Raw genomic sequence first — 13,996 nt, forward strand, 5'->3', positions numbered from 1 at the left:
TACAGAGGGAAGGGGAGAAGGATGTCTGAGCCCTGCTGGGGGCTCAGGCCTGGAGGGACTGTGGGTCTATAGGTTTAGGTAACACCTAAGTCATGTCCACAGTCAGCACTGTGGGGGACACTAGGGCAAGGAAGAGCTGCCATCATAGGGCCTGTGTCTCGGAGGGGGTGGGCCTGGTCCTGGGCACATGGTGACTGCCTAATGGGATTTGAGACTGAGGACCAGCAAGGGGACCCTGGGGCTGGGGGTCTTCTTAACCCGGCTCCCTCTCAAGCATGGATGCATACTCATTTCTGGGCACTCCCAAAACACACCTCTGATTCCAAGGCCTCCTCAAAGTCAAAGTTGACTTCTCAAGGTCATGAGACTAGCGAACAGCTAAGATTCCACCCCAGAATGTCTTAGCCTGTGGATTTGAAATTGTGCCCTTCTCCAAAAACAGGGCTGACTTGCTCCTGGGGAAGGGCCCAAGTTGGGGACATTCTGTGTCCTGCCTCCTAGATGGCGGGGAAATTGTTCACATGCCTGTTTCAGAATTTGCTGTGAATAACTCTGGTTTTGAGAATCTGAGTTCAGAATATTTACTGGAGAGTGTGAGAAGACAGAAGGTCAGAATAAAAGAAGAAATGAGGTTTTGGAGGTTAAACTCAGTAATCAGTGGGAGACAAAAAGAGAAGCTGACCTCGTCAGGAGCAGACGGTGTGGGGCAGAGATTGAGATCAGATACGATTCTCGGGGCCCTCAGGATACAGGGCTCATTCTACTGTCCTTTCATCAGGGGGAGAGAGCACTCAAAGGGCTTTAAATTAAAATCAATTCCTGTTAAGTCTTTGGCTAATTTGGCCTGCAGTCCCTTTCAGCTCGTTTGGAGGTGCCATAGACAGGGGGCGTTTGGGTTGGAGATCTGGAAGGACCCTTGGAAGTGACCTTGTCCTGCCTCCCGGGGGGGGGGGGGACACCCTTACCTTGCCCGGTGATGGACGTGGTGGCTCTGCCCAGGGCAGTTCCCGGGATGCTTTGGCCACATGTGGCAACATCTGTTCCCATCCAGCAGGTCCCAACTCAGGCTTGTTCTGCCTCCTGGGACCCCAGCCCTCAGTGACCCCCTGGCATCTACATGCAGGTGGTTCCTGCTGTGAACCGCACCATGTCTGGCATGGGACTCACTTGGTCTGTCCTCTGCCCCCCAAGGAAAGCTCAGGGCTGAGTGAGGAGAGGCTCAGAGAGGGGCAGTGGTGGGCAGCCAGTCACCACTTAGGGCTGTGTAGTGGGTTAGAGTGTCCCCACCCTCAGATGACAGGATCCCGTCACAGTCCCTGCTGACTGTGTGTGTGGCTTTACTTGGTATTTGCAGACTTAACTGAGGGTCTCAAGGTCTGATCATTGTGGGTTAGGGTAGGCTCCCAATCTAAGGACAGGTGTCCTTAGAAGAGAAGTAGAGGGAGATCTGAGACCCAGACACACACAGGGAGAGGCCGAGATGACACTGTCACAGCCAAGGGAACAGGGGCCCAGAAGCCAGAGGAGGCAGGAGTACCCCCACCCTCCAGAGCCCCGGGAAGGAGCATGGCCCTGCCGGCTCCTCGGTTGTGACTCTGGGCCTCCAGACCCAGTGTTTAGTCCACCAAGCCCGTGGTTGATTGTTGGAGCAGCCCCGGGACACTAACACGGGCCACTCCTCGGCTTGGAGTCTCCCGGGCGCGTGGCTGCCATGGAGACAGCCATGCCATAGGGCTTTGAAGGTTCCAGACAGGCATTTCCAATAATAGAACTTTCTGGCTTCTTTGATGACAGAGGCGGGATCAGGCCTGGGCCTGAGGGTTGACAGTGCTGTGCTGTTTCCCAATAGATGTCCCTGATCCTGCAGCTGGGACTGTGGTTGGGACCCTGGACCCCAGGGCTGACCCCTGCCTGGTGCACCCCTGTTTGCAGGGGTCCCTCCTGGATTTGAGCTGTGAGCACCAGATTCTCTCCAACCTAGAGCAGGTCCCAGACCCCAGACCCAGACAGGCACTCCACCTGGGCATGGTCCCCGGGCAAGGTTGACTCTGATGGGGTGTCCAGGCCCTTCTAGCCATGACAGAGAGGAGGCTGAGGGGTGGAGGAAGTTGGCTGGATAGAGCTCCCCCTGCCCGTGCTTGTTTCATCAGACTGGGTGATCCTCGGGTGCGAACGGCCCATGTGCCTGGAGCTGCCCCGGCCCCAGCCACCACTCACGCCCAGGCCCCCTGAGTCCTCGGGCCCCATGGCTCAGGCCAAGCATCCACCGTGTGCTGGAACTGGTGGAGGCCGGAACCCAGGACGAAGGCCCTGAGCTCACAGAGCCAGAGATCCAACAGCGGGGGGCAAAAATGCAGTGGCCCCCGGCACCAGCAAGCACTAAGAGGAAAGGAAGGTCTGGCAAAGGCCCTGGGGTCTCTGCCAGTAGACACATGCCATTCCAGGCCAGAGGTTTGCTGCCAGGAGCAGCTGTGACAGGGGTCCTCACGTTCTTTGAGTCCTCAGGCTCCCCAGGATCGGGTAGGGACTCTCAGCCCAGGCTAATGGTTCTGGTGTCCCTCTGCCCATGCCTTGTCAGCCTCCTGGGGGCCGTCGTGGTGCTGAGAACACACCCTGGGCCTGGAACACAAAGCCACAGCTCATCCCGTGAGGACGGGCCCCATGACAGGGAGGTCCCTGCCGTGCGGAGAGCGGGAGCCCCTGCCCGAGGCATGCTGCCAGTGGGGCCCCAGAGCAGATGGCACGCGGCGCTCAGCCCCACCCACACCCCGATCTGCAGCCTGGGGCTGTTCCCCACCTCCTCACTCGGTCAGCCTGTGGAGCCGCCGGCATGAGGCCCCTGGACAGCCTATTCCCATGGCCCTCGGCTCTGGGCCACACGGCCGCCCACCCCCATCTGCCTCTCAGGTGTCTGTGCAGAGCTCTGAGGTCAGGGGCCACCTCTCACTCATTTCCGGAGGTCCTAGTCTGGGAACGTGGGGTGCCACAGGGCACGCTCCAGGCACGGTGGGGGGCCTCCCCCTGCTCTCTGGGCGGGTCTGGCCACATGGAAACAGGGCGTCTCATTCCAGGTTTTAAGGATATTCCTGTAGTGTCAGCAGCACATCCGGGTTTGGACCCTCCTGAGCGAGGCCCAGGGGCCACACGGGTGGCTTTCTGGGAGGTCAGCTCTAGGTGGTGCCTTCTGCCTCGTGCTGAGGGCCAGATTGGGGGTTACGCAGCACCCCCCTTGCTGGCCTTGCCTCGGCAGTGCCTCTGCCCTCAGTCTTGCCGTGTTCTAATCTCTCAGGTTTTCCGAACAGGGCAGTGTGAGTGGTACCCATTCGGGTCATTGACTCATCCAAGTGTTGTCAGCTGCTAATTATAATTAAATCTTTGATGAGCTGTTTCTTATCTTCCTAATTAAATAATTATGATTAATGGAGTGGAGGGCACCTAACTCTAAAATGTATCCCAGAAAGTTCTGTGCAGCTCAGGCCCCACTTGGGGTTGGGTGGGGGGGGGGTAGGCAGCCAATGGAGAGGCCAGCCTGCCACCCTGGGGTGTGGTGTGGGGGTGGAAGGAGAGAGGACAGAGCCACTGCCTTTTCCCAGAGTCGGCTTCAGCTGCTCAGCCTAAGCCTGGTCCTTGAACCAGACGGGAAGTGTGTGAGTGGGAGGCAGCCCTGGGGCACACGCCCTCCCATCCCCGACCCTGGGGACCTGCTCCCAGCCCGCTGAGTGTCACCAACCACAGAGCCTCCCAGCTCCTGGGTGCTCTCCCTGCAGGCCCGGGGGTTGGGGGGAGCTCGTTCATGGGGCAGTGAGTCAGCCCACCCACTCTGCCCTGGACCCAGATGTGCTCGGTAGGGAGGTGCAGGGACAGGCGGTGCCAGAATTGGCCACAGCAAGGACTAGCGGGGACCCGCGGGGCTTTGGTTGCCTTCTGTATGCGGCTAAGGGCAGTGAGGAGACCTCTGAGGCTGTTCTGAGAGGGATGATGAAAGCAAAGGTCTCCGAGGGGGTGTGACCAGCCTGGGCCTGTGCTCAGATCTCCGTGTGACCCCAGGGACAGCTGTGTGTGAGTCATGGTCTCCGGCTGGCTGACCCTCTCTGCGGCTCAGGGTCACGTCCTGCCTCTTCCCAGGCCTACCCCCTGCCTAGCGTCCCCCACTCCTGGAAGCCGTCAGTGCCGTCAGGACCTCCCTCACGTCCAATCTTCTTCTGTCCACGGCTCCTTGCTTCCCTGGAAATCTTTGTGCAGAGACGGAGGGCGTCCGGGCTGATCCGTCCTTACAAGTTCCCGAGTTGGAGGGAGGCCTGCATGCTCTTTTGCCCAGCATCTCCGTCAGCATTTCACCCCCAAACTGGGCTGACTCCCCCACTGGTCCTGCTCAGAGGAGGGTTCCCAGGGAGGTGGGGTGGGGAGGGGGCCTCGTCTGGCTGGCCAGCCCTGTGGGAGGCAGGGAAGCTGGCGGTGTGACTGACAGGTAGGCCCAGTGGCTCCCACAGCAGCGGGGGCAGGTCCCCTGAAGTTGCTCTGCCAGGAGCGTCAGCTCCCCTTCAGTGTCGAGGAGGCCCCCTCCCCACCCCAGAGGGTAGGCTGCTGGGCTGTAGGCTGCTGTGCTAGAACGTTCCTGGAGCCCCCGACGCCTGGGTCTGGAACGGCCCCTGGAGAAAACCCGCTCCAAGCCCGGGTCTGCAGCCGGTGTGGGAGGCCCGGGGAGGGGAAGCTGGGCAGCTGGTGAGGGGCTGAGCGGAAACAAGAGCCCTCTTCTCCTCCCGGGCTGGGCCCTGCTTGGCTCTGTCTCAACTCACAGACCAAATGTGAGACAGTCAACGCATTCAGTGGAGGACAAATGGCCCCAGCCCCCCCACCTGCCCCTGCTCAGAGATAGGCCGGGAGGGGGGGGGGTTGGGGAGCAGGGGCGGGTGTCCTGAGAGGGCACACAGGTGGAGCCAGTGGGAGGGACTCTCTGGGCCAGGTCCCCTGAGCTGGGCAGGGAGGGGGTCCTCCCAGGGTAGGGGTTCCAGGGGGAGGGCCCAGCATGTGAAGGGCGGGAGTGTAGCCCGGAGCAGGGGTGGGGCTCATCTGCGGGACGGGCCTCCTGGCAGACCTAACTACTGTGCTCCAAAAAGGGGCCGTGATCCTAAAACAGGCCAAGAGTACAGTTGGTGGGGGGCAGGGGGTCTGGAAAAGGGCCCCATCCCGGAGCGGCAGGCAGATCCTCAGTCGGCCCGTGGCCCTGCCCCCACAAGCCTGAACCGTCCCTTCCCCCGCAGTGGGCAGCCTCCGAGCCTTGCAGGAGAACATGCGGGGGTGGTGGACATGACCCTCTGCGGTCTGAGAGGATGGGAGCCAGAGGAGGGGGAAGTGGCGGCACCGGAAATATCATGGGGCAGGGAGCCGCGGTGGCCTCTGGGCCCCGGGTGCTGTAGGCCACAGCCAGCTGATATCCAGGGCTCTCTGTCCTGCGGGCATGCCGGGAAATGAACTCGGCCGCCCAGAAGCCAGTCTCCAGGTGCCTGCCACCAGCCGATGCCTGGGACATTGCCTGTGGGGCTCTGTCGTTTCCAAAGCAGGTGAGGCCATGCCTGGAGGGTGGCTTGTGGATGCCACGAGGTGGTCAGCAGGTATCACAGGAAGCCACTAAGGTTGTGACCTTGTTATGTAGCACAGACACGAATACATGTGGGCCCCAGATGGAGACACGCAAGAATTGGTCTCTGCGTTCGCTGGCCCATCACCCGGGCCACACATCTGTGGGCCCCTCTGCTGCCATTGGATGGGAGTGGCCGCTGGGAGTGACCAAGGTTGGGGATGCCCCAGGGAAGGCGCAGGCAGCCCAGCACCACGCTGGCCATGTAGGGAGAGGGGTTCTGGGTCCTTCCCTTCACTCCTGCGCTGCTTAGAAGCTGGGCCTGCCGCCTCCTGTCCCCGGGGGAGCTGGGCCCTGCAGAGCATGAGGCAGGTCCGTGGGGTGTGAGCCTGGTGTCCCAGGCGGGATGGTGGCTGGGCGGGAAGACACCTCCCAGTGGCCATGGCAGGCTACACACCTGTCCCAGCCTTCTCTGAGATGTGCTTCTGACACTGCCTTACGGTCTCACCCCGCGCCCGTCTGACTGGCTGGGGGCAGATAGGGGGACAGGAACAGCTCTATGGGGACAAATGGCAGGCTGCCCCATACCTGGATGAGCCCAGGGACTGAGCTCAGTTGGGACACAGCCCCACTTGCTCCAGGGAGGTGGGCGGAACACCCAGGAGAGGGCTCGCTGTTTAGGCCCATGGGGCAGCTGGGGATGGAAGCTGACTGGCGGCCCCCAGGAGACACAGGGAGGGGTGCAAGGGTCTGTGGGGAGAACGGAAGGCCTTTGGGGAATGGGCAGAGCCCTGGCCTGGGGTGCTACTCACTGTGGATCCTCCTTGTAGCTCCTGGATCCTGGCCACTGGATGGTGGGGCCCACACTCCTGGGGAGGAGCAGGGATGGAGGCAGGAGGCAAGGCCCCTACAGAAGCTCTGGGTCTTTCCTCCTGCTTGTCCTGAAGCTGTGGCCGCAGTGAGGAGGCCGTGGCAGGAGACGGGACCCCCAGATGGCTACCTGCATGACCCCCACTCCAGCGGAGATCCTGAGGAGCACTGATGGGAGGCTGGGCCTGCCCTCGGGGCACCAAGCCCAGTGTCCCCCTTGGGGGATTGTCCAGCTTCTAAAAGCCCAAAGAGGCATACCTTGGGGAGGCATGCCAAAAGCCAGCGTCTTCATACTTCTGAAGGGACAGAGGGTCTGGAGGGGGTGGCCCAGGGTCAGCCCCGGAGCCTCCAGGAGGAGCAGTCCCCGGCCCAGGGGGAGCTACCATGGCCTGCCGCTAGCCACCAGCTCAGCCTTGTCCAGGCAGAACTGGGGACTCCTGGCTGCCACTGTGCAGATGGCCAGAGGAGGGGACCAGGCTGGAGGCTAACCCCCAGGGCGGCTCCATGCCCTTCTTGCCACCATTGCTTGTCTTGGCTCCTGGAGCTCCCCTCGAACCCCATTTGTAGTCTCTCCAGGACAGTGGCTATGCTCCCCCAGGTAGGGTCCTCATCGACATGCTCCAGGGTAGATTTCTTCTGGAATCTGTAAAGATTCTGCCTTCGGTGCCAACAAGTAAGTGAAACCACATGGGATGGTTTGAAGCTTCTAGAAGCTTCTGTACCATAATAAAAACAGATGAGCTAAGCCCCCAGAGAGCAGCAGGCACAGCACTGGGACTAATTAGCCCCCAGCAGGAAGACATGGGGAGCCACAGTGGGGTCAAAGGATGAGGACAAGGGGCTAGGGCCTGGGGAGTAGGCCCTCAGAGGGAAGATCACAGGGAGCCAGAAATACTCTATTCTCAGTAGCCAGCTGTCAAGTTCTAGCCCATTCCCCAAGCCCAGCTTCTAGGCCACCCCCAGGCAGCTCACCAGGGTTCTTGCTGCCCTGGCAGCCTCCCATCATAGCCGGGCTTGTGTACTGTGGGACACGCTCATGTGGGTCTCCCCATGGGAGAAAGGCAGACAGGTGCCTCCCATAGCCACTGGCCAATTCCAGCCCCATCCATCCTCTCCATCCTGCCTGTGCTGGGTACAGTACCTCCTGAGGGCCATGGCCCCACAGTCAAAGCATGTCTGGTGTCCACACAGTGCCAGTGCTGACACAGTGGGAGCTGGGCGGGTCAGCAGGCACTGGCTTCATTCTCAAGACCACGGTCTGCCTCTTGAAGAATGCAGTAGCCACCCCACACCGGTCACTGCCCGAGCAGGTGGCTCAACCGGGCTTGGGTCTGGCCTCTGGGCCACTGACCACCCTTTGCCCTCTGACTTAGAGAAATGGCCATGTTGTGAAGTGGACAGGTCACATGGCCCATTGGTGGGTCTCAGTTGTCCTGCCCCACAGTGTGGGGACAGCGGGGAGAGTTCCTCCTAGCTCTGGGGTCTGGCTTTTTCCTGGACCCCTCCAAGGGGGCCCCACTGTGAAGGGGCCTTGCATTCTGCTGTTGCACAAAGAGGACAGGGGAGGTCTGCTCATGCCAGGAGGGGCTCTGTCCCACCAAACTCTTCAGCTGCCTCCCTCCTGCCCCTTCTCACCTGTGCTCGCAAGAGAAGTGACTCATATGTCTAGGACCCCAGTGGGGCTGGGTTGAGGTCAGTCAGGGCTCCCAGAGGGATCAAACCCTCTTTCCCACTCCCTCCCTCCCTCCCTGTCCCCTCCCTTTCATTCTCCCTCCTGCCTTCCCCACTTCCTTCCCTCCCCCACCCACTTCTTCTCTCTTCCTCTTCCTTTCCCCCTTTCACTCTTGCTCCCCCTCCCTCCCTCTCTCCTCCTCTCTAGCTGGGTCAGTGGCCTGTGCAGTGAGCTGTCCTCTCTACCCTGTCCCCACCCTTGCTTCCTCTACATCAGGGTAGCTTCTGCTCCTGGGCAGACAATCTGGCCATGGCCTGGTTCTTGCCGCCGGCCGAGGATGGTGGGGAGAGAAGTGCAAGGGCCATAGCAGCCTGGACCCCGCTCCCCTCTTGGTCTCTGTCCAGCTCTGCAAAGAAGAGGGGTAAAGTTCACATAACAAGTGTCCAATGGCATTGTCGCTATTCAGGGCCCTAAGGAAGCAACCATAAGGTGCATGGTCCTTGGCCTGGAGGTGTGGGCAAAAGGGTTTGCAGCTCTGCACAATGCTCCTCATATTAGGCAGGAGCTTGGGGCCACTTTCCATTGAGGAGCATAGGCAGAAGTGATCCATGTCTGAAGCAAGTAAGCAGGGCCTGGCCTTTGTCTGTCTCTGCAGCAGCCATGGGCCACGTGTTGAGGTGGTGGAGCCTTCATGAGCCTGGGTTCCAGTGTGGAGCAAAGCCCCCCACAGAACTTACCCCACTAGGATTGTAACCTGTGCAAAAAATATACCTTTTTCTATTCCCAGGATGCAAAGGTGATTCAAAAGTTGAATATAATAATAATCATCATAATAATAATCAATGTGGTATGTCACAACAGTAGCAGAAAGGGTAAAAACCATATGATCATTTAAGTATGTAGACAAAGCATTTGACAAAGCACAACATCCATTCCTGGTAGACCCTCAACAATTAGAGGGAACACACTGCAACATAGTAGAGGCCACATGTGAAAACCTGAGTATGCGAACAGCATACTCAGCGGGGAAAACTTTTCCCCTAAGTCTAGGAACATGACGAGGATGTCCTCTCTCAACATTTCTATTCAACATAGTACTGGAAGTCCTAGCCACAGCAATCAGACAAGAAAAAGAAAGGGCATCTAAATTGGTAAGGAAGAAGTAAAACTTTCTTTCCTTGCAGATGACAAGACACTGCATATAGAAAACCCAAATCATATATATATATATATGTATATATATGCATATATATATGCATATATATGCATATATACATATATATGCATATATATACATATATATATACAACCCTAAAGTTCCATCAAAAACTTACTAGAACTGATCAATGAATTCATTAAAGTTGTAGGATATAAAATCAATGTACATAAGTCTGTTGCATTCCTATACACGAAAAATGAAGCAGCCAAACATGAAATTAAGGAACTACAATTACATCAAAAACAATAAAATATCTACGAATAAACTTAACCAAAGAAGTGAAAGACCTGTACTCTGAAAACTCTAAGACACAGATGAAAGAAACTGAAGATGACACCAAGAAATGGAAAGACATCCCATGCTCATGGATCGGAAGAGCAAATATTGTTAAAATGTCTATACTACCCAAAGTAATCTACAGTTCAACACAGTCCCTATCAAAATAGCAACCAATATTTTACAATCCCAGAACAAACAATCTAAAATTTGCCCGGAGCCACAAAAGACCTCGATTAGCCAAAGCCATCTTGAAAAAGAAAAACAAAACTGGAGTCATCACAATTCCAGACTTCAAGTTGTATTACAAAGCTGTAGTCATCAAAACAGTATGGTACTGACACAAAAACAGATGCAAAGAGCAAAGGAACAGAATAGAGAGCCCAGAAATAAACCCATGATTATATGATCCATTAATCTATACCAAAGGAGGCAACAATATCCAATGGGGAAAAAACAGTCTCTTCAACTAACGCTGTTGGGAAAACTGACAGCAACATGCAAAAGAATGAAACCAGACTACTTTCTTCACCATACATAAAAATAAACTCAAAATGGATTAAAGACCTAAATGTGAGACCTAAAACCATAAAAATCCTCGAAGAGAGCACAGATAGTAACCTTTTTGACATCGACCATAGGAATATTTTTCTAGATACAACTCCAGAGGCAAGAGAAGTAGAAGCAAAAATGAACTATTGGAACTACATGAAAACACAGAGCTCCTACACAGGGAAGGAAACAATTGACAAAACTAAAAGATAACCTATGGGATGGGAGAGGATATTTGCCATTGATCTAGCCCATAAAGGGTTGGTATCCAAAGTATATAAAGAACTGATACAACTCAACACCAAACTAACAAATACTCTAGTTAAAAAATGAGCAGAAGTTGGGGCACCCACGTGGCTCAGTCGGTTAAGCATCTGACTTTGGCTCAAGTCATGATCTCGGGTGCTGGGATCGAGTCCTGCATGAGACTCTGTGTTCAGTGGGGAGTTTGCTTGTCCCTCTCCATCCCCCTGCTCATGCTCACTTACTCTCTCTTCTCTCTCAATCTTTCAAATAAATAAAATCTTTAAAAAAATGGGTAGAAGATGTGAACAGACATTTTTCCAAAGAAGACATCCAGATGGCCAACAGATACATGAAAAGATGGTCAACATCCCTCATCATCAGGGAAATGCAAATGGAAACCACATGAAATACCACCTCACACCTGTTGGAATGGCTAGTATCAACACAAGAAGCAATGGGTGTTGGTGAGGACTAGGAGAAAGTGGAACCCTTCATGCACTGTTGGTGGGAATGCAGACTGGTGTAGCCACTGTGGAAAAGAGTGTGGGGGGTTCCTCACAAACAAAAATAGAGTTACCCTAGGACCCAGCAATCACAATACTAGGTATTTACCCAAAAGATACAAAAATACTAATTTGAAGGGACACACGCACCCCTCTGTTTATAGCAGCATTACCAACATTAGCAAAGGTGTGGAAGCAGGAGAGGATGGATGGATAAGGAAGATATGGTGCATATGCACACGATGGGCTATTCTCAGCCATCAAAAGAATGCACTCTTACCATTTGCAATGACGTGGATGGGACTAGAGGGTATGAAGCTGGGAGAAATAAGTCAGTCAGAGAAAGACAAATACCATGTAATTTCATAAGTGTAACTTAAGGAATGAAGCAGATGAACATGGGGGAATAAAAAAGAGAGAGGCAAACCACAGAACAGACTCTTAACTACAGAGAACAAACTGATGGTTACCAGAGGGGAGGGAGAAGGGGGGATGACTGAAGTAGGGGATGGAGATTAAGAGCACACTTATCATGATAAAGAAAGAAGGAAGGGAGGGAGGGAGGGAAGAAGAGAAAGGAAGAGAAAGAAAGAAACAAAAAAACAAAGAAAGGGAAGGAAGAAAGGAAAGAAGGAAGGAAGGAAAGAAAGAAAGAAAAGAAAGAAAGAAATCCATCTTTGGTGGGCAAAGTGGCTGGGATCTCATGGGATAATAAGTGTAACCCGGGGAAGCCTGACTAACCGTCAGAGTCTCCCTGCAGCTGGGGGAGATTGTCAGTAATCACGAAGTAAGTAATCCCACGTGCTGGGATGGGAAGATGGGGGAGTGTCAAGTTTGGTGTGGGGACTCTGGGAGATTCCGCTCCTGGTATTGGCTCCTGAACGGGCAGATCTTGGGAAGAGATGTTCATGTAATTTGCAACCTGTCTGTGCAGGGAGTAAGGCCCTAAGTGTCATGTGTGTGTGCGTGGAATTGCATCGGGACCCTGCTGTCCCTGGCTCGGGGAGCAGCCAAGTGTACACCGAGGTCCCCAACCCAGATGTGGGGAGAAAGTGGTGTTTGGAGAGATTGAGGTAGGACGGAAAAGGTGACTCCTGTCCTCCTCGGCCTGTGTAGTGTGTGCGTGTGTGTGTTGGTGAAGGGTTCACAATTACCCAGAGGCCCCATCCAATCCGTCTGCAACACTAGCCAAAGATCAGGCTCCAGTACCCAAAACAGCAGCGTGGCCCGCCTCCCCACTGCCCTGCTTGTGGGCCACCGCAGCCTGAAGGGGTGAGGAGAGGGGCCCGCTCGGGAAGCTAGTTGACCAGCTCACACACGCCACCTGCATGGCCGGTTCCCAAGCAGTGCTCCACATGCATGTGTCTCTGCAGTCCCCGCTACTTGGGACCCGCAGCCCTCCCTGCACACACCCTGTCCAGCAGCTCAGGGGGGGCATCTTCCCGGAGCCCCTGCCCCTGGTGTGTGGTTCCCCAAGAGTGATGCCGCAGAGCCAGGCCGCAGGAGAGCCCGCGGACACGGTCGTGTGGCCACAGAGCTGATGTTGTTTGCAACAACACTTCACGGGAGAGGTTGCCCTGGACAACACGGGCTGGAAGGAGGTTTGGGTCAGTGGCTTGCACCTGTGCAGCTGGACGCTCCCTCGAAGCACTGAGAATGGGCTCCAGGTTCAAGAAAGAACCTAGCCCAGCTCCTCCTTCTTAGGCCATGAAGCCACAGCTCTGAGAACATGGGGAATATCCAGTCTAACCCCAATTCATAAAAAACCCATCACACCAAAAACACAAAGGTAAGAGTGTTAGGAAACACACTGATATTTTCACAATGCTGTCTGTGATGGGTGGTGTCCTGGGTTATTCTCTCCATGATTCTGCGGCTTCCAAGGTGTATAAGCAGTAAGACTTCTATAATTAAACAAAAAATAGAAGTTATTTATTTTATTTTTTAGAGAAAGAGAAGTGGGGGAGGCATATGGGGAGAGGGAGAGAATCTCAAGCAGACTCCATGCCCAGCACAGAGCCCAATGCAGGACTTACTCTTACGACCCTGAGATCATGACCTGAGCCAAATTAGGAGTCGGATACTCAACCCACTGAGTCACACAGGTGCCCCTGAATGTTACTTATTCTGAATGAGTTTATCAAGTTGTCCTAGTTTAATTGCCTTGTCATTTTACAGGACATGTTTGGTCCGGTAATAATGGCATTGATTATAGTCACAAGATATTAAAAACAACCCAAATTTTCAATAACACAGGACTGAATATATGGCAAATCCAGCCACTAGAATAATATGGAGCCTCTTGAAATGACTGAAACTAGTCCAGCAATGTAAGAGAGAATCTCATTTTCATACAAAAACCTTCATACAAAACCTTCTAAGGCTACATGCTCTGAAGTATCTCTCGATGGTGGATCAATAGTGACTTTCATCTTCTTTGTGTTGTTCAAAACATCCAAGTTTTCTATTAAAAAGCATATATTCCTTTCAGAATCAGAGGAGAGAAAAGCCCACTTCAGAAAAACAAAGAATGTTTCCACAAGTGTGCTGAGACTACTGGATGTCCACCTGGGAGAGAGGGAAGCTTCCCTACATCGGGCAGAAAACTTAAGTCAAAATGAACCCCAGACTAATGCAAGAACTAAAGCCACAGAACTCTTGGACAAAGAGATACGAGTAGACCTCCATGCCCTTGAATTGGGAATAATTCCTTAGATAAGACACCAAAAGCATGAGTGGCAAAAGGAAAAAAATAGATACATTGGATTTATCGAAATTTAAAACATTTGTTCTGCCAATAACCCCATTGAGAAAATGAAAAGACAACCCATAGAATGGAGGAAATTATTTTCAAATCTTGTATCTGAGAAAGGACTTGTGCCCTGGATACATAAGTAACTCTCACAACTCAACAATAAAAAGATGAATAACCCAATTAAAAACTGGGCAAAGAATCAGAATAGACATTTTGCCAAAGAAGATGAACCAATGAGTAATAACCACATGAAGAGGTGCTGAACGTCACCAGCCATTAAAGAAATGCAAATCAAAACCACAGTGGGATGCCACTTCTTAGTCAA

This window comes from Martes martes, assembly GCF_963455335.1.
Source record: "Martes martes genome assembly, chromosome: 3".
Taxonomy (NCBI): domain Eukaryota; kingdom Metazoa; phylum Chordata; class Mammalia; order Carnivora; family Mustelidae; genus Martes; species Martes martes.